Raw genomic sequence first — 26,754 nt, 5'->3', positions numbered from 1 at the left:
ATCTTAATTGGAAAAGTCATATTTTGGATCCCCTAAAGCGACTAGGTTCAGCAACTTTTGCAATCAGAATAATTGCTAATTTTGAGGATGTAGGAATTAGTAAGCTAACATACTTTGCATACTTCCATTCTCTGATGACATACAGAATAATATTCTGGGGCAAGTCAATACTTAGGCAAAAGGTATTCACTGCTCAAAAGAAAGTAGTTAGAATAATGTGTGGGGTTCATAGTCGCACATCTTGTAGGCATCTGCTTAAAAAAATGGCTCTGAGCACTATGGGACTTAACTTCTAAGGTCATCAGTCCCCTAGAACTTAGAACTACTTAAGCCTACCTAACCTAAGGACATCACGCATACCCATGCCTGAGGCAGTATTCGAACCTGCGACCGTAGCAGTCGAGCGGTTCCAGACTGTAGGGCGTAGAACCGCTCGGCCACCCCGGCCGGCATCATCTGTTTAAAAGGTTAGGAATTCTTACAATTGCTTCACAGTGAATTTACTCAGGAATGAAATTTTTTCTCAACAACATGGACCAGTTTAAAATCAACAGCGACATTCAAGATTACAATACCAGCAAAAAGGAAGACCTACACTATCCTTTACTTAACCTATATTTGGCACAGAAAGGGGTAAAATATGGTGCTATAAAACTTTTTGATAAATTACCTGATGAAATAAAATGTCTGACATACAGCAGTAATAGTTTCAAAAACAAATTGAAATCATACCTCCTTGACAACTCCTTCTATACCGTAGATGAATTCTTGAGTATGAGTAAATGAATCTGGAGATATAATATATGCATTTTGTGCAATTTAAGGGAATGGGATAGATAATAGAAATATTTAGGTATAACACCATAACGTAAAAAAAACTTGTTTCTTGTGCGCATTTCTTGTGCGTTTGACACTTTCCACATCATAACGGTTTTTTCCGTGCTATTTATCAATGGAACACGTAACTGACTAACTAACTAACTGCATTGAAGAAACGTAGTAGACATGACATTCGGCACCAGTCGGTTGCACTAATGGGAAGAATGCATAGCGCAAACTACTTTCGAATGTAGCTGAGGAAGCAATATGAAACAATACATGTAGATGACGTTATTTGCATAGTTAAAGGGGAATTACCTAGGATAAAAGAAACAGGGATGGACGAAGAAAGAGAGAGCTGGAGTCGGCATTTTTTTTTTTTAATTTTGGAGGAAGAACGTAGCTCAACAACAGGGAGACAGTTCTGACAATGGACTAGAAAACATGGTCGGTTGCATTACATGAAAAATAACAGAGCATACATTTTAAGACCAAAAACCTCTTTAAAAGTGGAATACTATAAACAGATATTGTTTTCTCATTTCAGTGTTAGGATTAAATAATTGCATGTGTTTCCTATAAGACCTGATGTAATTGCTGAACAATTATTAAGAAGACAAATACAATCAAACAGTCTAAAATACCAAAAAAATGCAATAGTAGGACCCTAATTTGTTAGAACAACTGGAGATATAACTCCACAAAATCAAAAAAACCACAATCTATGTTAAATGAACAAACAGATTTCGCAAGCCAGTTATTCAATAATTTTGAAGACCTATTCTAAGGTTATTCCCTGCGTATGTCAAGTGTTTAATAATTAGGTCATTAATCGCACCATGAATAAAACCATATGTGAAGCGTTTACAAACAAGTGTATTTAACTGTGGCTCTTGAGTGAAGTGATATGTACGAACAGCATGGTAAAAAGAATGTGTGATGGTACTACAACGTTAAAGATGCTTTTCTTGGATCATGTGGTAAATTTACACAGTTCATCTTTTCCAATATTCCGAACATATTTTCTTCGTTTGACTTACGAAATCCATAATCTAACATCAAACCTTTTCATGACAGGAATATGCATTTTACCTTAAATAAATAAAGCATGTATTATGACAAACTACACCTGAAGGTGGACGCACATAGCCGAAATGCATCGTGTACTTAATAAAACACGAATGAAGAAACTATGAAATAAAGTTAAGTTCGTGAGCTACATAATTTTGAGTCTTCTGCAGGCGTAAAACAGGACCTGAGTCGTGGGCTTAAAATGTATCTTATAATGAAATAAAAGTAAAGAAGGGAAGGAAATCCACTAGCAAGCAGAGTGAACGCCTCGTCACTCTATCATTCTCTTCATGACCGCCTCGTCGTAGTTGGTCGGAGGTTGGCTGAAATATTATTAACACTCGGTCCACTAAATTAACGCGATACAGAAGACTCGTCTCACTTGGGTTAGGCATGCCCGTATATGACAGTGCAAACTTAAAAAGTTTTGAAAGGGAGTCTTGTATTTGGGATAGTTTTGCAGTTTGTGATGCTCTCGAGCAACACGGAATATAGAGTCCTCTAGAACGGGTCATTTGTCAACTACGACGAAGTGCACAAAATGTCCCATTAGTCACGTGCAGTTGTGCTTTGCACTTAGGTAACTATTCCAGGCGGGTTAAGGGGAGTCATTCACCTTTACGGTCGTCACAGTGCTTCTGTTCAGTAAAGATTGCTTTTTAAGGATACATTTCCAGTTTCATTCTTTATTGCAGCAAAAAAGTAGTCTGGTGAGTATAGCTTCGTGGTACTGAATTGATACACTTGTAGGCCAAGAGACTACCCTGTCCATTTTTACTAAAAATATGCATGAGACCAGATCACAGTAAAGAAATTTTTGTACCGTCAGTATGCAAGGAATCGGGCTGTGGCGTCCGAGAGCGCTAATTCGTGTGGCCCTGGTTGAGTCGTCAGTCTTCTTACTGGTTTGATGCGACCCGATACGAATTATTCCTCTGCATCTACCGTTTCATCTCGGAGTAACACTTGCAACCTACGTCCTCGATTATTTTCTGGTTTTTCCAACTCTGTCTTCTAGTATAGCTTTAATCTCTATACCTCCCTTTAGTACCCTGGAGCTGACGACTCAGCACATGTCCTACCTTCCTACGCGTTCTCGTTTTCAGTGTTTTCCATATATCCCTTTCCTCGCAGTTTCTGCAAAGAACGTCCTCATTCCTTACCTTATCAGTCCACCTAATTTTTGCAGCAATACATCTCAAATGCTTAGACTCTCTTCCGTTCCGATATCCCCAAAGGCCATGACTCACTACCATACAATGCTGTGCCACAAAACGTCATTCTCAGAAATTTCTTCCTCAAACATAGCCGTAAGTCTACTTCGTCGTCACCAATTTTGATGTTAAGTCTCTCGCTGTCCTCGTTTCTGCTGCTTCTCATTACTTTCGTATTTCTTCTATTTACTCTTAGTCCATATTCTGTAGTCATTAGATCGTTCATTCCATTCAAGAAATCCTGTAGTTATTCTTCATCTTCACTTAGAAAAGCAATGTCATCAGCCAATCTTATCGTTGATACCCTTTCACCTTGAATTTTAATACCACTCTCGAACCTTCCTACTATTTCCGTCATTGTCCTCCAAAATGTAGGTTGAACAATACTGGCGAAACACAACGTCCCTGTCTTACACCCTGTGTAATACTGAACTTCGTTCTTGGTTTTCCAATATTATTGTTCCCTCTTGATTCTTTCGAACATCTTGAATCATTTGACACTGTGGAACGCTTCTTTCAGTTCGACAAATGAACGTGTCTTGATTTTTATTCAGTCTCGCTTCCATCATCAACCGCAACTTCAAAATTGTTTCCCTGGTTCCTTTATCTCTTCTAAAGCCAAACCCATCGCCATGTAACAGATGCTCAATTTTCTTTCCCATTCTTCTGTATATTATTTTTGTCAGCAACTTGAATGCTTGAGCTGCTAAACTGATTGTGCAGTAATTCTCGTACTTCCCGGCTCTTGCTATCTTCAGAACAGCATGGACGGCGTTTTTTCCGCGATTGTGAAGGTATATCACGTAACTTACACACAAACTCGAATAGTCGTTTTTTTGCCATTGCCTCCAATGATTTTAGAAATTCCGAGGAAAGTTATCTATCTCTTCTCCCTTATTTGTTCTTTAGTCTTTCATAGCTCTTTTAAATTCTGATCTTCTTTGAATTCCCTTCTCTGTCGACTTCTGTTTCTTCTTCTGTCATGTTATCAGGCCCGCAATGTACTCTTTCCACCTTTCACCCGGTATACCAAATTATTATTCTGAGAAGGTGTTACGTAGGAGTTACAAAGATTGAAATGCTACACAGTACTGAAACTCAAAAGTTACCGATTGTCAGCTGCTATAATTCAAAATAAAATTTTACTTATTAAACAGAGTGAAAAATTAGAGAAAACTCTAGTGATACGTTTCTCTTTCTGTGCAAGTGAACGACCGATAACAGTTTTATGGTGCATATTTTGTCAGACGCGACCAACGTTTGGTAGCGGGACGGCTACAGCCCACATCTCACGGAGCCGTTCCAGTTCCTCGTTGACCTAATACCGCTGAGAGGTCGATTCAATGATTTCATCAATACACTGTACGCCTCATGAATAGATAACGAGTTTTAATAGGAGTAAAAGTCATGAAGAGATTTCAGCTGTGGCGCCGTGCGCCAGCTCGCTAATGGCAGTCTCAGTCGAGTGGTGTACGAATGCAAGTCCTGCAGCCACTGTATTCCGCTGGTTCAGTGGCATAGTTTCTCATTATAAGCACGACAAACACTCTGCCTGTAGGTAAGTGACGCTACCTAGCCTACTGCAGTGCTTTCTTTGCCTTAGTCCAAGATTGCTCCTATTCTCGCAGAAAAACGAAGGAAGATTAATTAACATTTAACAGAAAAAGCAAGGAAAATTAGGGTTTACCGACCCGTCGACAGCAAGGTCATTAGAGACAGAGCACAAGTTAGAGATGGCGAATGAAAGTGAAGGAAATCGGCCGTACCCTTTTTTAAAGGAACCATCATATCCTTTATTTCAAGCGACCTAGAAAAATTACTGATAACGTCAGTCTTCATGGCCTGGTGAGGATGTGGTCTTCAGTCCTTCCGGAATGCGATTCCGGAGCTTTACCATTGCCGTAGTCATTTCTCTCTGTTAATCTACTGAAAGCTATCTTCTTAGGCGTTAGTGTCTTGCCACTGTCCGGAACAAATTTTTTTGAAACGTGGTTTTAGGATATGCCATCTGTCATAAAATACTATTATAAATGTGATAAAAAAAATGTAGCCCGCGTAAAATATTTTCTTTTAAAAAACAGTGACTGTATGTGAAGGCCTGAGGGTGATCAGATATTGGTCGAAACCTGTCCCCGGTTTTTAAAATATTGTTTGTGGTCTGGACTGTTTGTATTAAAATTTGTTCATGTGTCTCGGAAGGAAACAGATTAGTTAATATTAGAAAAGGAGACTGCAAAACCAATAGATTTCTGGTGTAAAGAGGTTCATCTTATACGCCAACACTCGTGGAATGCTTGCTGTACTCCATTCTTCAGCAAACGGTGATACAAACACTTACCAGGGAACTGAAATATTATGTAAAACATGAGGTGCTTCGAAGCGAGTGCCTCACTTGTCGAAACAGAGTCGTTAGGTAGGTCAAGGAGTCACGATATAACCAGTGCTGTTTGTATACATGCAAAGCCACGTGCTTCCAAGAACGAACAACACAGCAAGCAGATAAATATGTTTAACGCCCCAAAATATGTCTGATGTTCACTATTTGAGAAACTTAGCAAACGGCTTTACATAAGCGGCTATAAAGGGGCGTAATATACCAGGATTTCACAACATTCACGAAAACAAATTCACCAAAGTAGTTGGCCACGTATAATCGAATGATAGAGGGACTAGACGCTACGAGCGCTCATGGATGAATTAAGTATGACTCGATACTGCTATCCATGTGGATGCATGTTTCTCGACTGATCACGAAGGAAAACAAAGTGCCCTCTTAAACCGAACAAGCACCTCATGAGAATTCACTTCAGCTAAACATGACCCGTAAACACACTCGCTCTACAGGCGTGAGTGGTTTGTTATTTAGTTTACAAGTTGAAACGTTTGGTAGTCTTGTGCAATTTTTGGATACCTCAACCTTTTACAAGAGCCTAAGAACTAATATGCGAACAGTAAGAGAGAGATGGAGAACGTGCTATTCGTAGTGTTCTGACCACAGGTCCACCATTCACCTCGCCAAAACTGAAATAAAATGCTCTAACTATCAAAGAATAATGCAAAGGAGTCAGGGACGACCGTGATTTACTGATCATTATATTGTAGCTAAATTTCACATGCATAAGTATCAGTTTTACAAATACGATTTTGCAGTGTCTATGTAACAACACCGGCACTGCAATATTGTATTTATCCGCCGATACGAGGCAGTGACTTTCAGTTGATATATCCTCCACCGTATGGAAATTACATAATGTGAGTACATCGAAGGTTGTGACGCAGCAACTGTGACATATGGCAGTTTGGGACTGGCCGTGGGTCTTGCACGGGTAGCCAAAGCGCTTGCCGGCAGAAGGTCAGCGTGTCCGATCAGAGGACTGACCGAAGTATTCAGCGATGAACTTGAAAGGGCGTCCTGTGACGCCACCGCATACCAAATGGCCATAACTGTGTCGAACCAAATAAAGAAGAAAGGATAAAAGCTATTAAGGCGACCGTTTGTATAAAGCGGAATATTCAAGTTCGAGTCCCGGTCAGACAAAAATTTTCACTATCGTCATTCCCTTACACAGATGGAAGATGTTCGTATTCGCAACTGCGAACACATTTCGTGTAGTTTCGTAAATCATTAAGACTTGTCTTATCGCACTCAGAACTCGACACAGTTCAGAAACGATTTCTTCTTTTTGTTCCTAATTACGTAAAGTTTCCTGCTTGCCTTAAAAGTAGAGAATAATTACAGTCAATAGCCACGTGGTTTTCTCTAATACAGCGAGCGGCACACAAAGACAGAACGCCGCGAACGAAACACGGAAATTAAAAATAAATTCTTAATTTAAGTTAAGTTCACTTTTACACAGTTTCACGAGATATAAGTGATATATCACTCGATCTAAACACACTAACGTCCGTCATCGTTAAAGCCATTCGAAGCTTAAGCGGTTACTGTCCTGGACAAAATCACGGCACATTCTTATAGCGGAGCATAACACATTTCCATATGAATGACAACGTTCGAATAATTTCCAGGTCCAGACAACTCGTTCTTTAAATATGCTCGGTGCAAACGGCGAACGAGGCAATCGCTCGGAAATCGCTTCTAGCTTAAACACAGCTCCTATCAACACTTTCTATGACTCCAAAATTATTTATATTGTTGTTAGTTGAAGAACTATAACAATCACAATTTTTCTCTTAGTAAATTTGTACTCTATTTATGTTCTATCAAATCCTAAGCTCGATAACTCTTAAATTTAGAACAAAAGAATTTTTCAAATGGAACCGAAGGTGGATGTTGGCCTCCGATTTGTCTCCCTTATATTTTATTTAAGTTTGTAAAATTACAGTGTTATCTAAACCTTGGTACAGCTTCACTACTACATATAATAAATATATTGCTGATGTCTTGGAATTGTATCATAAAGACGAAGGTTACTTAATCTAACTCGTTTAACAAATTTCGGGAACGAAAATAGTTTTCTCGCAATAATTAAAGAAGTAGGGGAGATAGTTCCATGAAAACTTCTACCACTTTTTTGTGATAAACTAAACGTAATTCCAGGAGTAGAACTCTCTAATATTATGCACTTCTAAAATTTGGAAAAAGTGGAATAAATCAAAAAGTAAAAGAGGTAACTGTATGGAAACTTCTACCATCTGTTCTAATGATAAACTGTATCTAATTTCAAAAGTAGAACTTTCTATATTTAATATTACGCTGTCTCTTAACGTTTTACAAAAGGTGTATTTTGAAGTAACTACACTAAAGCGCCAAAGAAACTGGTACACATGTCTAATATCGTGTAGGGCCCCCGCGAGCACGCAGAAGTGCCACAACACGACGTGGCATGGATTCAGCTAATATCTGAAGTAGTGCTGGAGGGAATTGACACCATGAATCCTGCGGGGCTGTCCACAAATCCGTAAGAGTACGAAGTGATGGAGATCGCTTCTGATCAGCACGTTGCAAGGCATCCCAGATATGCTCAATAATGTTCATCTCTGGGAAGTTTGGTAACCAGTGCAAGGGTTTAAACTCAGAAGAGTGTTCCTGGAGCCACTCTGTAGCAATTCAGGACATGTGGGTGTCACGTTGTCGTTCTGGAATTGCTAGAGTCAGTCGGAATGCACAATGGACATGAATGGATGCCGGTGATCAGAGTGGATGCTTATGTACGTGTCACTTGTCAGAGTCATATCTAGACGTATCAGTGGCCCCATATCGCTCCGACTACACACGCTCCACACCTTTACTGAGCCTCCACCAGCGTGAAAAGTCCCCTGATGACATGCAGGGTCCATGGATTCATGAGGTAGTCTCCATACCCGTACACATCCATCCGGTCAATATAATTTGAAACGAGACTCGTCGGACCAGACAACATATTTCCAGTCACCAACAGTGAAATGTCCGTGCTGACGCCCCCAGGAGAGGTGAAAAGCTTTGTGTAGTGCAATCATCAACGCCACGCGACCGGGCGTTCGGCTGCGAAAGGCCATATCGATGATGTTTCGTTGAATGGTTTGCTCGCTGACACTTGTTGATGGTCCAGCATTGGAATCTGCAGCAATTTTCGGAAAGGTTGCACTCTTGTCACTTTGAACGATTCTCTTCAGTCGGCGTTGGTCCCGTTCTTACAGGATGTTTTTCCAGCCTGAGCGATATCGGAGATTGATGTTTAAATGGATTCCTAATATTCAAGGTACACTCGTGAAATGGTCGTACGGGAAAATCACTTCATTGCTATCTCCGAGATGCTGTGTCCTATCGCTCGTGCGCCTACTATAACACCACGTTCAAACTCACTTAAATCTTGATAACCTACCGTTGTAGCAGGAGTAACCGATCCAACAACTGCGCCAGACACTTGTCGTTTTATACAGGCGTTGCCTACCGCAATACCGTATTCTGCTGTTTACATATCTTTGAATTTGGAATGCCTATACTAGTTTCTTTGGCGCTTCAGTGTGATTAGCGAATAATGTTGAGATTCACAATATTTAACATTTTCACAATCTTACATAGTATGTCCAGGTCTTAAAACAGTTTTTAAACATTTAATTTTACGTAAGTACGAGTGTATCGTGTAATCTTTTCGCTAGCAGCTCACAGCATGTACTAAGCACTGTTGCCTCGACCTTGTCCGTGCGACGAGGAAAAATCAATAATTCACGCACCTCTCAGCTCTTGTTTGCTTCCGCACAAGATAACACATTAGAAGCGTTGCTTAACGTGGGAGCTCGTTGTGACCTCAGCCAACAGGTATGCCGCAGGATGATGCAAACCGCAACAAGCGATCAACGCCTCACAGTACGAAATTTGGCTCCAGAGTGTGGCGTATGCAGGTGACATTGAACTTTTGGTAAGATAATCAAGACATGCTTACTCGACAGAGCAATACAGATTTTCAGTCACGTCTATCGAGCGTCGGACTCAACAAAAGGAAACCTGGCATTATGAACCTCGGACTGGGCAATCAATCCACAGCAAAGTGGACAGTTACCTGTCATAATAAATACGACGTGCTTAGAATTTGATTTCGGACACAGCATCAGCACACCATAGCTGTTAACTATCGGAAGCTCCTCACAACCACTAGAGCCAGAGCTAAAGACCATAGTATTAGTCCGGATCCAAAGTGTCCATCCCGCAGATGTATACATATATGAAATATCAATAACGTGGCGCAAATCTGCGGATAGCTCGCGGAACAGCCCAAAGAATTAATGCCGCATCAGGCTATTTCGTCAGCCTCGGCCACGCATTCATAGTTAGGTTTGACAGGATCACGCTCACCACAGAAGATGAAGGACTAAACCTAACGGATGCCTATAACAGGCTGCAAGCCCTATACGGGTGCAATACGCACAAAATGTGGAAAAAGCACCACACAGCTTAACAGCCCACCTGCTTAATAAAATAGTTCCAACCAAAGTTGATCCTCCCATATACGTGCAACACATCCACAACAGACTTTATCATGTCAAACATTTTTTCTTCGAATACAGTTATGTGCAAATTACACTTGGAGAAAAAGACATCATCAATGCAAAGGAAATATACGTAAAACTGATGGAATGCAAGCCTACAAATATTATTGAACGAAAGTATAAAGACAAAGACTGGAAAAAATATGGAAGAATATACACAGTAAAGATCTATCGCCAGAGGTCAAAGCGACGTAGTACACATTAGTAAACAGGAAGATACCAGCGAACGCCAAACGTCACGCCATACTTCTCACGGACTCATCCATGCGCACAACATGCATGGAAGTGAAAGAAATTTGGGCCCTAGTCAGACAGAAGTCAACACTCATCAATGGAATTTCTCACAACGTCTGCACCCCAACAAATTTCTTGGCCCCAGATACAGTTCCGACGAAACAGAACGCCACTAATTGGGTCAATGGGCAAACCGAATACATCTTCAAAGAAGGAAACAAGAGTAAAGAAGATTATTGGGAGTCACTACCTGACAAAAACCAAAATCTTCAAGAAAATTATGCAAATTTCATAAGTAGAACCCTCTAGTAACACGTCCTGTGGACATCTCGCAACAGAGAAAGAATATTTCTGACTCTACCAGAAAGTGCTATAAATTCTACGGAACCAGAGTCATTATTTATTTATTTCATTTTTTTTTCAGTTCGTTTTATTATGAGAGGGAGTTACAGTTTTCTTTTATTTCGCTAAAGAAAAAGGTTATTTTAATTTTATAAGAAGAAATATTTATAGTCCTAATAAGAAATCACTTAAAATACAAAGATAAAATTCTACATTCTTTTTAAGAAAGAAGCTCTGCTTTCTTTATCTTCGTCAGCTTCTTCACGTCTTCAAACACGAAAGGTAGGGTTTGCACTTTTCAGTGGCTTTCGTTTCTTCTTAATAAGAAACTCCAACGAATGCAGAAAACATTACAATTTTGTTAATGATCTTTCGACTTGCTTTTAATAAAATATTATGAACGGCAATGAAGCCAAGATAATGAAGGTAGAAACGGCGAGCACAAATGACGGGCTAGAAGAGGTTAATCAAGGCCCAGCAGTGGAAAAAAATTAAGAAATGTTAAGAAATGAAATCCGAGTTCGAGTCCCGGTCCGGCACGAATTTTCATTGTTGTCATTTCATTATACAGCTGATACTTGTACATATTCGCAATTGCGAATGCATTGCATGTATTTCGCAACGGCTGTAATCGCCGCAGTGCCTGTCTCTTTGGGCGCCCATATATGTACAAAGGAACCTTGCATCGTAATACGGAATAACACAGGCACTACAAAATCATATTTATCCTCCGACACCGGGCAAGCATCGACAGAATTTCCATCTCTATCGTCAGTCACTGCATCAGGCACTCGGCAACCGTGTTACCGAACGTCGAACAGAATAGTCTGAGAGACGACCCTACGTTTTTCCAACGTGTGCTCTTTACCGATGAAACAACGTTCACTAACCAAGTTAATGTAATTTTGCATAATGTGCACCAATGGGTAGTCGAAAATTCACACTGGCTCCGTCAGGTGCAACCTCAACGGCCGTGGAGCGTAAAGGTATGGGACAAAAGTCTGTTGTCTAATTGCCTGTGCGGTCGCCCGATTTGACTCCTATCGATTTTTTTTTCTTTTGGAAGCACTCAGAGATGAACTGTATGACGAAGTGCCAACTACGCCAGACGTTATGTGCCGTGGAATAGCCAGTGCACGCTCTACCATATCATCCATTGTAATTGAATCTGTTCGGTGTTACATTAAGAAGAATATTTATTTTGCAGTGTACAGTTGGTCACCAAAGTATTTTTAATAATATTTTTAGTTCAACGAATGTATCCATATGATATAATTTAGAGCGGGGTAGGTAGTGATAACTGTCCGAGCCGCGCAGGGTAGCCGCGCGGTCTTCACCGCCTTGCCATGGTTCGCGCCGCCTTGCCACGGTTCGCGCGGCCACGGTTCGGAGGTTTGAGTCCTCCGTCGGGCATATGTGTGTGTGTGTGTATGTGTGTGTGTGTGTGTGTGTGTGTGTGTGTGTGTTGTCCTTAGCGTAAGTTAAAGTTAGATTAAGTGGTGTGTAAGCCTACAGACCGATGACCTCAGCAGTTCGGTCCCATATAAACTTACCATCACCACAACTGTCCGATAACATGTCTTTTACCTCTGAGAAGCACAAAGCCACGTACAGGAAAATAAAGATTAAATCATTTAGTTATTTAATATAGGAGTTGCTTCTTGCACCGCATAAGATCTCTTTATTTTTGAAGACCGAATAGTTTATTTCTCTTTTTCAGCTCACGTAAATCCGAGAGGATACACAAGTGTTAAATAGTTTTTCTAAGCTCTTTGTGATACTCTAGATTCTAGCCTATGTAGTATTTCCACATACAACATTCGTAAGTGCATCTAAGTCGTAAGTTAGTTCAAGAGGAAATAGAGCTTTGTTTTTGTAGTGCAGGTCTACCTTACGTTGTACAACTAATCAGCCTGGACCCTAAACCCCTGCTTGGCAGTGTTTGCACTGGCCATTAAAATTGCTACACCACGACGTGCTACAGAAGCGAAATTTAACCGACAGGAAGACGATGCTGTGATATGCAAATGATTAGCTTTTCAGAGCATTCACACAAGGTTGCGTCGGTGGCGACACCTACAACGCGTTGACATGAGGGAGGTTTCCAACCGATTTCTCATACACAAACAGCAGTTGACCGGCGTGGCCTGGTGAAACGTTGTTGTGTTGCCTCGTGTAAGGAGGAGAAATGCGTACCATCACGTTTCCGACTTTGATAAAGGTCGGATTGTAGTCTATCGCGATTGCGGTTTATGGTATCGCGATATTGCTGCTCGCGTTGGTCGAGATCCAATGACTATTAGCAGAATATGGAATCGGTGGGTTCAGGAGGGTAATACGGAACGCCATGCTGGATTCCAACGGCCTCGTTTCACTAGCAGTCGAGATGACAGGCATCTTATCCGCATGGCTGTAGCGGGTCGTGCAGCCACGTCTCGATCCCAGAGTCAACAGATGGGGACGTTTGCAAGACAACAACCATCTGCACGAAGAGTTCGACAACGTTTGCAGCAGCACGGACTATCAGCTCGGAGACCATGCCTGCGGTTACCCTTGACGCTGCATCACAGACAGGAGCGCCTGCGATGGTGTACTCAGCTACGAACCTGGGTGCACGAATGGCAAAACGTCATTTTTTCGTATGAATCCAGGTTCTGTTTACAGCATCATGATGGTCGCATCCGTGTTTGGTGACATCGCAGTGAACGCACATTGGAAGCGTGTATTCGTCATCGCCATACTGGCGTATCATCCGGCGTGATGGTATGGGTTGCCATTGGTTAATCGTCTCGGTCACCTCTTGTTCGCATTGACGTCACTTTGAACAGTGGAAGTTACGTTTCAAATGTGTTACGACCCGTGGCTCTACCCTTCATTCGATCACTGCGAAACCCTACATTTCAGCATGATAATGCACGACCGCATGTTGCAGGTCCTGTATGGGCCTTTCTGGATACGCAAAATGTTCGACTGCTGCCCTGACCAGCACATTCTCCAGATCTCTCACCAACTGAAAACATCTGTTCAATGGTGGCCGAGCAACTGGCTCGTCACAATACGCCAGTCACTGCTCTTGATGAACTATGGTCTCGTGTTGAAGCTGCATGTTCAGCCGTACCTGCACACGCCATCCTAGCTCTGTTTGACTCAATGCCCAGGCGTATCAAGGTCGTTATTACGGCCAGAGGTGGTTGTTCTGGGTACTGATTTTTCAGGATCTATGCAAGCAACTTGCGTGAAAATGTAATTACATGTCATCAGTTCTAGTATAATATACACTCCTGGAAATGGAAAAAAGAAATTGACACCGGTGTGTCAGACCCACCATACTTGCTCCGGACAGTGCGCGAGGGCTGTAAAAGCAATGATCACACGCACGGCACAGCGGACACACCAGGAACCGCGGTGTTGGCCGTCGAATGGCGCTAGCTGCGCAGCATTTGTGCACCGCCGCCGTCAGTGTCAGCCAGTTTGCCGTGGCATACGGAGCTCCATCGCAGTCTTTAACACTGGTAGCATGCCGCGACAGCGTGGACGTGAACCGTATGTGCAGTTGAAGGACTTTGAGCGAGGGCGTATAGTGGGCATGCGGGAGGCCGGGTGGACGTACCGCCGAATTGCTCAACACGTGGGGCGTGAGGTCTCCACAGTACATCGATGTTGTCGCCAGTGGTCGGCGGAAGGTGCACGTGCCCGTCGACCTGGGACCGGACCGCAGCGACGCACGGATGCACGCCAAGACCGCAGGATCCTACGCAGTGCCGTAGGGGACCGCACCGCCACTTCCCAGCAAATTAGGGACACTGTTGCTCCTGGGGTATCGGCGAGGACCATTCGCAACCGTCTCCATGAAGCTGGGCTACGGTCCCGCACACCGTTAGGCCGTCTTCCGCTCACGCCCCAACATCGTGCAGCCCGCCTCCAGTGGTGTCGCGACAGGCGTGAATGGAGGGACGAATGGAGACGTGTCGTCTTCAGCGATGAGAGTCGCTTCTGCCTTGGTGCCAATGATGGTCGTATGCGTGTTTGGCGCCGTGCAGGTGAGCGCCACAATGAGGACTGCATACGACCGAGGCACACAGGGCCAACACCCGCCATCATGGTGTGGGGAGCGATCTCCTACACTGGCCGTACACCACTGGTGATCGTCGAGGGGACACTGAATAGTGCACGGTACATCCAAACCGTCATCGAACCCATCGTTCTACCATTCCTAGACCGGGAAGGGAGCTTGCTGTTCCAACAGGACAATGCACGTCCGCATGTATCCCGTGCCACCCAACGTGCTCTAGAAGATGTAAGTCAACTACCCTGGCCAGCAAGATCTCCGGATCTGTCCCGCATTGAGCATGTTTGGGACTGGATGAAGCGTCGTCTCACGCGGTCTGCACGTCCAGCACGAACGCTGGTCCAACTGAGGCGCCAGGTGGAAATGGCATGGCAAGCCGTTCCACAGGACTACATCCAGCATCTCTACGATCGTCTCCATGGGAGAATAGCAGCCTGCATTGCTGCGAAAGGTGGATATACACTGTACTAGTGCCGACATTGTGCATGCTCTGTTGCCTGTGTCTATGTGCCTGTGGTTCTGTCAGTGTGATCATGTGATGTATCTGACCCCAGGAATGTGTCAATAAAGTTTCCCCTTCCTGGGACAATGAATTCACGGTGTTCTTATTTCAATTTCCAGGAGTGTATTTGTCGAATGAATACCCATTTTTCATCTGAATTTCTTCTTGGTGTAGCAATTTTAATGGCCAGTAGTGTAAGTATCTTTTAGAAACTCCGCCGCTGCAGCATCGCATTGGCATTTGGCGCATGCGCGCTTTGTACCGCACTCTGTTGGCAAGCCATAGACGCCTTTATTGCCCGACCACGATATTATTGCACGCGGTCTCCCGTGGCCGTTATCGGAAACAAACGGCGACGTTACAGAGAACAAATACTGTTGTGGTGACTAAGGAAAACGCATCACATTGCGAATGTTTTCAAGATCGTCGTGCATATACTATCAAGTGGTTCAGCAAGTCCTCGTGAAATATCACTATGAAATCTCACGATAAGCCTCACGAAGAGTCCTCCCTTCAGCTGCAATAACACTGTGGTCGATTAATACAGAGTCATTCGGTGTTTGTTCCTGAGTATTTAAAATGCCTCCTCCGACTGACAATCCCGCCGACTGTGAAATATGCACTGTGTTCGTATTCTTAATGCTAAAGACGTGTAAACGGCTGAAATTCATTGCCAGATCAGGGAAGCGTATAGAGAAAACGATCTGGTGCAGATAGTTGATGTAAAAAGTGAGGAAGAACGGACACTTCACGATTTCGACGTCATGTGGTACGTTGCTTACTCCTTGGCGCTACAACCCGTGCAGGGCCTTGGCCTCCTGGTGTACCTCCGCCCACTCTTCTCTGCTGGCTGCCTTGGCTCTCCATCTATGCCGTCTCCGATGCCGAGGCCATCACCCGTTACATCCGTCCGGCTTCCTTTGTCCTTTGGTTCCGTAACTAGCTCTTTTTCCGTGATAGGCGTGTTAGCCCCATGCCCAACCCACTTTCTTACTCTAGGCTGGCGACTGGCTGTGGAATTTGCATGGTATTTCCCAGTCGCGGATTTATGTGATAAGTTTTCTCAGCGTCAAAAAGTGTGCTTCATTTAGATGTTACAGAACATTTAAGCTCAATCTGGGTACATCTACACCTACATCTACATCTAAATTTATACTCCGCAAGCCAACAAATGCTGACTGAGGTGTAAAAAAGTAGATGTTTAGCTAGTTCTTTGACTCTCCTGGAGCGCCACAGTGAGACGAGTGACGTGTTTTTAAAGCAAATTGTCACAGGTGATGAAAAACGGGAGGTTGACGTTGCACCTGAACCAAAGCAGGAACCCATGGAATGGCGGCATTCAACATTACTAAAGTAAGTGCAGTTCAGGCAGTTTCAGGAGAGGAAGTGGATGTTTGCTAGTAAATTTTATGCCTTATGGTGGCACCATAATTTGTACGACTTACTCTGACACCTGTTTTTCTTTCCTTCACTGCCGAAGTACAAACACCGACAGACTTCCACCGTGGAGTGAAGAATGTATATCACGCTAATTGTCGGTCGAAAGCTAGCGTCGTGGAATGGTGTACAAAATTCCGTCCTGGTCGCGGTTCTACATAAAACGCCGGTCACTTTGGTAGGCCAGCCCCAACCATTACGGACAAGTGGCAGACATTCGAGCACTAGCCTTGTAGTCCTCACCTCTCCCCATGCAATTACCATGCCTTCGGCCTCTTAAAAAAAGGCTTTGAAACATCGAAGATTCCTTTCAAGGACGGTGTGCGGGAGGCAGACTTCCTCGCGCAACAGGACACAATGTTTTATGAAACGGGTACTTCAACCTGGTGCCTCTGTGGGATGACTGCATCAATGCACACTGCGATTTTGCCTGATTGACATAGCGATTCTGGACTGTACGGTCTTCGGACGAAAACATTTTTATCGTTCCTTATATTTTTCTAGAATGTAGCCTTCTGCGGTAATGAAACATGGACGATAAACAGTTCACACAAGAAGAGAATAGAAGCTTTTGAAAGGTGATGCTGCATGAGAATGATAAAAGTCAGGCAATGAGATCGGGTAACTAATGAGAAGATACTCAATCGAGCAGGGAAGAAAGGAAATTAATGGCACATAGTGACTAAAGGCAGTTATCGGTTGCGAGGAATAAAAGAATTCTTAGTTTGACAATGGAGCGAAGTGTGTGTGATAAAAATTGAAGAGTTTAACAATACAACCACTTGCAAAGTAGGTTAGAAATCAGATTAATAATGCTACTCACACAGCATATGTTCGCGTTATCGAGCAACAACAAAGTTATTGACTGTGGATGGTATCGTCAGAATGGAAATAATGAAGTCACTGTCAAAAAGTCATTAATTTTGGCACTTATCTTGAATGGATTCCCTTCGTCGAAGTTGTTATGGCTCATCTTGTTGATTCTAGGGTGATTCTTTGACTGCTAGAAGGTCCAGATCTGTATTTTAGCAATATTTGAAGACCTAAGAAATGCGTTTTTCAGGAAATTCTTAATAATCAAACAATGCCTGATCAGAAAAATGGAATGGTAGAAATAATTTTTGACTTGGTGTTCATGATCCACATTTTTATTAAACTTCTTCTAAATTCACATATTCTTCTTCTTAATTCTCACATCATCAAGAAAACAGTTTTGTATCAATCTTCATATATTTAATTTCCACTTTAACCAAACACAAGATTTGACTGTTCTTTTACAAAGCGAAATAACAACTTAACTTCTGCAAAGTGAAACAAAGACTGCTCTGTGCGCATTCGCGCCTAAACGGTTACAAGTAAGTCAAAGATTATGACAGTCTCACAGAAATGAATACACACAATAACCATATCACAGTAATATATCGATACATCGGAGTACCTATACATTAATAAAACCAAATGTGAATATTGTCACAAAAATATGTCTGTTACTTCGCAGAAAAGTAGTACGATATTACTGGTATCGAGAACTGGGGTTGCAGTGCCGTAATGGTCACGTAAATAAAGAACCATTACAAGAGGAAGGCTACGACTTAACTACAGAGCCAGATCCAAACGGATGTAGGGTATAGTAGTTTCGCAGGGATGAAGACTCTTGTACAGGATTGGCCATGGTGGAGGGCTGCATCAAACAAGTTTTGGCACTAAAGACCACAACACCACCTCTCTCCAAGTGAAGACAGTACTACACACTCACAAAATCCTTTCTTGTAGGATTGTAAAACATTGCTTTCAGGTCTTTTCAAGACACTGACGAGATAACTTAAGCATATGCACTTTTCAAAGAAGTCAGCTAGTGTCTTTTGAAAAACAGTGATGAAAGGCACACACAAATAAATCTAGTATAATCCAACTTCGAATTCATGAGCAGTGGACACAACATGACCTTCGAAGTCGCCCGCTTGTCTGCCGGGGAAAGACGAAGCGTTCAGTGCGCGCAGGAGCGGTTAGCGACCATTACGTGGCAGGCTACACCTGCTCACCTTGGCTTTAAGCGACCACAGTCAACAGCGCGAGCATTAGCCAGTCCGCGGTCGGGCGATACGCCCTCGTGTCATCATGGTGAGCAGCACGGCAACAGTTTTCGTGCGTACCGTTTCTGCAGCAAAACAACTCTGGAGGCTATTAGTGCACGCTAAGGAGAGCGCTGCCAGTTTTTTAGATACACTGTAATCCTAATAATTCTCTGAGAGTGTCTGCGCGAAGCGGCTCAGTGGTAAGACACTGCACTGCTAGTCGGGAGGACGAAGTTTCAAATCTCTATCCGGTCTCCATTTTCTTAAAATCTTCCCTCTTTCTTCCCTCTCGGTGTTCACGCAATCGTTCCAGTAAAAAGAAATACAGTCATATCCATATCACATACAAAGGGCCTTCAGAAAGTTTTGCATAGTCATCTCTAATTTTTTTTTATTTTTTGCAGGAGCAGAACAAAATTTTTTGTGAACACACTTGGAACATTTAGCTATAATTTCGTATATAAAAGTATTTTCTTTTATTTACAAGTGAGCCATAATGGACCGTGAAGTAGATGTGAGGTTGCGACAACGGTCGGTCATGGAGTTCCTCTTCAAGACCGGCGATGACTCTGCCACAGCGATTCACAGGAAGCTGCTCCCTGTTTATGGGGAGGGCACAGTGGATCGCAGCAGTCTCCAATGGTGGTTGCAGAGGTATAAACAAGGTGATTTATCCCTACTGGACAATGCACGATGCGGTAGACCATCTTCGGCAGTGAGTGATGTGAATAAGGAGACCATTGATCTGATCATCCAAAATGACATCTGTGTGACGCCACGACAGCTTACTGGAACGACTCGTTCGTCATTGGGTAGTGTGGTATCACAGGTACAGTTACTAGGGTACAGAAAAATCTGTGCACGTTGGGTGCCTAGATTACTGACCAGAGAAATGAAAGCGATTAGGAAGAATGTGTGCGAGGGTCTCATGAAGACATTTGCTGAAGGGTGGAAACAGTGTTTTGACGGCGTCATTATCCAGGATGAAACATGGTTGTTTTTGTCCGAAGCTGAGAGCAAAACTCAATCCATGGAGTGGCGTCATCCGGGTTCGCCTCGGAAATCAAGACTTTCACGAACAGTAGACCGGAAATTGATGGCCTCCTTCTTCTGGGATCAGTGTGGTGTCATTTTCAATGACTTTTTGGAACCTGGCTCCACATTTAACCGGAACCGTTAGTGTTTGTCACTGGACAAGCTGCGACGTGCCACCAAGACCCACACACCACAGCTTCAGGGTCAGATCATCAGACGACACCATGACAATGCCAAACCCCATACAGCCCTTACGACGCAGGAGAAAATGAGGAAAATGGGTTGCAAAATTGTTCCTCATCCTCCCTACAATCCGGACTTGACTCCGTCTGATTTTTACCTCTTTGCTCGTCTAAACGCCCTCCTGCGCGGCAAAACATTTGATAGTGAGAAATACCCTATTTCCTGTGTCAAGCGATGGTGTAAAAGTCAATCCCCAGAATTTTGCCAAAGTGCATTTACATCATGGAAAGAACGTTGGGCCAAATGCGTCACAGCTGATGGAGGCTACATTGAGTAGGCTCAATGTATAGCTAAATGTTCCTAGTATGTTCACAAAAGATTTCATTCTCCTCCTGCAAAAAATAAAAAAAATTAGAGACGACTGTGCAAAATGTTTTTAACGCCCTTTGTAACATTCATCAACCCTGGCAGTTTAATGGATCCTTCTTCAGGGAGGGTAACACAGCGAAATTTTTATTGAATGAATTCTGTATTTTTTCTGCTTTGGCTGTTATAAACACTATGTCGATGACACATTAGTTCTGGAGAAGGATGCAGAAGACATACAGTAAGTAACATCTTTTCAATGAAAAAGCAAAAACATTGCAAAGATGTTGCTTACTGTATGTTTATACTTCAGTCTAGATGTGTTACTTGTCTTCCAATGTTGTCTGCTAACATTTAACTTCTTTGGTGATAATACTCAGTAAATGTCTGAAGATAGCCTTGTAAGCCGAAAACCGGTTAACAATAAAAGTAATATTGTAGAACAAAAGCAAACTGGTGCTTTTCATTTATTATAATGTTGTTCTACCAAGAACCGACAGAAGATTCTGTTAATATGATGTTCAACAGATTTTAAATACAACAACCAACATACAAAAAATTAAAGCGAAATGGGTATGCTGGAAGAGATCGAAACTTTTATTCACAATTAAAATCAGCTAGATAAACTTATTAGCTAGCAAACTGAAATGACAAACAAAATATACCTCGACAGCTTTACTAGCATTCTGCCTACAGCTAACCAAGACTAAGATAACTAGTCCATTCGTAATTCCCACACTAACAGTTAAGTTAGTTATATATAATGTCCACGCTAATGGATAAAATTATTCGTGTTACCTACATACTAAATGAAATTCAAATTTTCGATCTCCCCATTTTGTAATAACTTTTTATAATTTTATTGTATATTATTTTATTAGATCCTTTCTTTATGTATACACTTAGATTGTTACACACCCACACTTTCATTCTTGGTCACCATTATATCATTGCAAATTTCCCGCCTTATGTGCACAAACCAAATGCTAAAACTGTCAAAACATCTAGAACAGTTGCATTTTGTAAACAATACGAATGCAGACACAGACTGTGAGGATGGTACCAATTTAGAAATTCGATAAATTTAAAGATAATTATTTTTACGATAGTTTTCCTTAACATCACGGTGTTCTCATTTCGTTTCGGTATCGTAGTCTGCTTTTTCATGCAGATTATCGCTGGACAACGGGTTCATAAGCCGAAACCGAATGTGAAAAAAAGATTACATTAATATTAGTTTAAATAGATGAAATGCAGCCTTCGTACAGTATATTTAGAGTTTTTGTGTGCATCACGTCTTAAGCAGGGTGAAATAAATTTGGTATTTGTAGGACGATATATAAATCTACATCTACATGTACAGAGTGAACAGTAGTATAACCGACAAACTGCAGGGACGGATGTAAAATGATCCTATGAACATGTGTCCGGAAATGCATCCTTGCCACAGCAGATGGCGCTGAGAAATGGAAGTTCCTCTGACCCTTGCCGTGTATTCTTTGTGTCTTGAAGAGAGTGTGACTCACGCGGCGTACTGTTAGCAGCAGAATGGTTCGATATTCATGCCGGGAAAAAAAGCGAGATGGGGTTTGTGTACGAGAAAGCAGATGGAAGCGGTCGGAGATAGCACGGCTATACCAAAACAGGCACTTGCACAGACACCAACCGAATCATACAACATTTCAAGCCCTTTTTGTGCGTTTGTGTGATCGTAGGTCCTTTCAGACACACAAACGTACAGGGAGGCGGCGGACTGTGTATACACCAGATTTGGGGGACCAGATTTGACAGGATATTGAGACTAACCTCTGTATAAACCGCAGGCAAGTGGTCCGTCAATATGTTGCAAACCAAAGTACGACTACGTGTATCCCGCACGACAGCCGCTACTATTGCTGTCAGCTGCGACGAGTGCAAGGGTTGTCAGGCGAGGAATTTTCTCTACAGGAAGGATTTTGTCCATGGTTTTTGCACCAGACCATCACAATTACGGGATTTTTGTCATCAGTCCTCTTTACCGATGAAGCAACCTTAACAGAACTGTCATCAGTCTGCAGAGTCGTCATCTGTGGGAAATCCTCGGGGAATGGTTGAGGCGTCTCATTACTAACGGTTCAGCATAAATGTGGGGGCAGGGATTCTTGACGACCTTATGGATTCTTGGAGCGGTTATTATTATACGACACCTCGACGGAGGAGCATACATGGACTTCATGGAGAATATTCTGCCTGGGCTGCTTGACAATGTGCCTTTGGCAATACGACAGGCGATATGGTTTCTGCATGACGGAACACCACTCCAATTCCGCATTGCAGTTCGCGGACACCTCGACATCATCATCCCCGGACGTTGGATAGGACACAGACGCCCTGTGGCATGGCCTAGTAGATCACCGGAGTTAAACGTGCTGGACTTTTTACCTCTGGGCCGTCCGAAAAGCGTTGTGTGTGCTGAACCAATTCCTGATGTGCAGACCCTTCAATGGCATGTTCACGATGTCTGTGATAGCATTCTGAGGGAGGATGGAATGTGGGAACCAGTGCGGCATTCCCTGATGTGACGTGTAAACGCGTACATTGAATCCCATAGAGAACACTCTGAACATCTGTTGTGACGTCGATGCGATGCATCTCTGTATTGTGTTCCTGGCCGATTTGTTGTCCTTGCGCACACACCGTCCATTTCCGGACACACGTTTAGAGGACTTTTCTTTTTTCCTCCAATTCCAGTCAGGAACCCGTCCCTGCTGTTCGTCGATTTTATTAGTGTTCACCCCGTATACTCTAGAAGCAGCAGTTAGTGCCTGACGGAAGTGCTATGCTACTAATATTATCCATTTTCTGCCCTCTTCCATTCGTTTACTGACCGAGGGAAAAATTACCGTCCGTCTGCACTAGTACAGGCCCCAATCTTTCTTATCTCATCGGTTGAAAAGTCTCTTTCGAATACAGATTCCCTAAATTTATCCATCACGGATCGCGATAAATTGGTCGTCCTTTCTTCGGAAGATTCCTGTTTAAATTCCCAGAACATTTCTCACAGTTTCATGTGAAACACTTCCCGCTTTTGCGTCCCCATAAGTGCGTCTCTTAATTTCTTTGACGCCTGTTTTCACGTCTACTTGATAAAAACTGCAAACAAGCGGGAGATTTCCTTTACAGATGCACCGCGCTTTCATAGACCCCTTCTAACAAATCTGTCTTCCGATTGCTCACCACAACACGGACTTTACGCAACCGTCTATTCTTATCAATTCTCAATATCATCCAAAAATACTTACACAGTGTGACGTCCTCTAGATGTTCGACACAAACGCTGTAGTCGGATACTACGAATTTTCTTTCTCTTTGTTATACTCATTATCACGAGCGACTTTGTAAGTGCCTCTCCTTTCAAAACTATGAATGAAAATTCACACAACATTATGAACTCAGTTTATGCCCTAAGACGTACCCCTCCCCAGGACAGTGAATGTGGTCCATTAATAACGCAAATAATTTACTTTGCGAATGGCAAAACTTAGGCATAGCGCAACGAAGGTCAGCGGGAAGTTACCCGAAACACAGTTGTGCATTAAACTAAAACACTGCAAATCTCTTATTATACAACCTCAAATGTTTTAAAATCATGCCTTATAGGTTCGATATGCGTAAGAATAATTTTTTTTTATCCGTTTCCTACGCTATCTCATAACGTGAAAATCAAAAGCCTGTCTGGTGGAAGCAATAATTTACAATACCGCCGTCTCCGCTGCCGTACAAGTTGAAACTCTGCACTATGATTGTCGAAATTTCTTACGGATAATAAAGACAAGTAGTACGAGTAAGCGTAGTGTAGCCCCTGAGGAAAACGCAGTTCAAGCGAATGGAGAAAGTTAGTATCAAAAAAGATTATACTGAAACAGCTGGCGAGATACACGTTGTGTAACTTATGAACAAAGGAAATGTGTGAGACATTGAATACACTAAGGCTAAATGTATGAAAAATCGCATATAATCCACAAACAGGTATGGTACACAGGTTAGTCGTGGCTACGAACAAATATCAAGTCAGATCATTTAACGTCCCTTCCGAACATCGTGGTAAAACATTGAGTAACAAACCTTTGTAAAGGGCTAAAAATATTTTAGTACTTTCAACATTGCAGCCCAGTCAACAACCGTGACAATCTAGTATACAAGAAACTATCAGCCTCGATTGCGGTAATGAAACCAACCCTTACCTAGGTTTCAGCCCAAGTAATTGAGCCTTCTTCAGAAGATAAACCTGATTCTATAATATGTCTACGAGGGCATGGTCTAGAAATAAAACTCAAACAACCTGAATAGACGTAGTCACATTTTAAAAATGCGGTACATAGGTACTAAGTCTGTGGTGTCACCGCCAGACACCACACTTGCTAGGTGGTAGCTTTAAATCGGCCGCGGTCCATTAGTACATGTCGGACCCGCGTGTCGCCACTGTCAGTAATTGCAGATCGAGCGCCACCACACGGCAGGTCTTGAGAGACTTACTAGCACTCGGCCCCAGTTGTACGACGACTTTGATAGCGACTACACTGACGAAGCCTTTCTCTCATTTGCCGAGATATAGTTAGAATAGCCTTCAGCTAAGTCCATGGCTACGACCTAGCAAGGCGCCATTAACCATTTCTATAGAGAGTCTCACTTGTATCATCAAGAAAGCTGTATACAAATGATGGATTAAAGTTAAGTATTCTTGGAGCTACGTACTTTTCTTTATAGCATTCATTACGTATCCTGTTTCAGACATAAGCAAGCCTGCGGGAGTTGACGCGTGCCCTTTCGGCTTCCTCGCCTTGTGTCTAGACTGTCTTGTCTAGACACAACAAAGTCACCACCAAGATTTAACTTCATTTTAACTTTAAAATGTGACAACGCCTATTCAGGCTGTTTTAGTTTTATTTCTAGACCATGCCCTCGTAGACATATTATAGAATCAGATTTATCTTCTGAAGAAGGCTCAATTACTTGGGTTGAAACCTCGGTAAAGTTTGGTTTCATTACCGCAATCGAGGCGGATAGTTTCTTATATATTAGCTTAAAAATATGCTTGCGGCTACGCGAATATGTTTTCAAGCCACTTGAATTTACTGATGGATAACTCAGGGTAGAATATCAGTCACCATGTGTTCCATTGGAAACAAAAATAAGAACAAAGAGCCAGAATCATGCACGGCAAATGCAAAAGATAAACACTGAACGGGCACGATTTTGTCTAACTTTGATGTTATCAAGGTTCCCAAATGTAAGACTGCGTCCGGAATACTTGCTGTTTGCTGTAATCTCATCGTTGTGCTGAAAATTCTGGTCGATTGCGCCAGTATCAAAATTAACAAGACAGATGTCTTAATACTTCTGCTTCGGAGAGATCAGGTAGTATGACGAGATGAGAAAGACTTTGTGTTTCAAACAGCTTGATGGGAACATCCGAACGTTGGGCGCCTAGCGCTGTAATTGGCAGGTTCTGGTCGAAGTTTTAGCCTCGTAGTAAGAGATCCGTGCACTTCACTGTTTTGGCAAAGATGAGCCCCTCCCGCGAACTGGGACGACTGATGACCGACCGTCGGTAAGTCAACAAGCTTCCATGTCCCTAGATTTCCGGAAAGCATGTCACATGCTACCTCACTGCAGACCGCTGACGAAGTCCGAGCGTATGGTTCGAGGTATGTGAATGGCTCGAAGCCATTTAAGTAATAGAACACACTACGTTTTGCAAAGGCGAGTGTCCATCAGAGACAAGGGACCCGCGAAGAGTGCCCCAGGGAAGTGTGACAGGACCGCCTTTATTAAAATGTTCAAATGCGTCTGAATTCCTAAGGGACCAAACTGCTGAGGTCAACGGTCCCTAGACTTACACACTACTTAAACTAACATGCAAAGAACAACACACACACCCGTGCCCGAGGGAGGACTCGAGCCTCCGGCAGGAGAGGCCGCGCAGTCCGTGACACGGCGCTTCAAACCACGCGGCCGGTTTTATTCTCTACACACATAAATGACATGACGGACAAGTTGAGCAATAATTTGTCACGCTGATAAAAGCAATCACCGTCTCTTAGTTGTTCCTACACTATAGGCAATACGCATTACTGTAAAATATGATCACACCTTTCCGCATCTACTGCTTACTTAAGAACAAGGAAACCACGCCCTAGCCACGAAAAACACTCCCATATGGTAACACCACCTCCTCTGTACATTATTGTTGTCGTTATTGACACTACACATGATGGCTGCTAACATTCTCCAGGCATTCCCCAAAACCATATCATTTCACATTGTACAAGGTATAGCGTGATTTATCGTTCCATATGAATCGTATCCAGTTATTCATTGTCCACCGGTATCGCTCTTTACGCCATCTCAAGTTCTACTTAGCATTAACTATAGAAATGT

The 26,754-nt window shown here is 42.7% G+C and overlaps 1 protein-coding gene across 2 annotated transcripts in view; it reads left to right on the top strand.

The window, feature by feature from the left end:
* LOC126100426 (alpha-tocopherol transfer protein-like) overlaps positions 1-26,754 on the top strand; it is a 169,193-nt gene that overhangs the window by 54,633 nt on the left and 87,806 nt on the right. Inside the window, exon 1 of one of the 2 annotated variants that reach the window (XM_049911031.1) lies at positions 4,544-4,662. The exons of the other annotated variant lie outside the window; for it this stretch is intronic. The gene's annotated coding sequence lies outside the window, so the exon portion shown is untranslated. Of the gene's footprint in view, positions 1-4,543; positions 4,663-26,754 lie in introns of those variants that run through there. 2 annotated transcript variants of the gene reach the window in all.

The sequence above is a fragment of the Schistocerca cancellata genome, chromosome 9 (assembly GCF_023864275.1).
Source record: "Schistocerca cancellata isolate TAMUIC-IGC-003103 chromosome 9, iqSchCanc2.1, whole genome shotgun sequence".
Taxonomy (NCBI): domain Eukaryota; kingdom Metazoa; phylum Arthropoda; class Insecta; order Orthoptera; family Acrididae; genus Schistocerca; species Schistocerca cancellata.
Note: the sequence above shows the minus strand (reverse complement) of the source record. Positions and strands in the feature narration are given on the sequence as shown.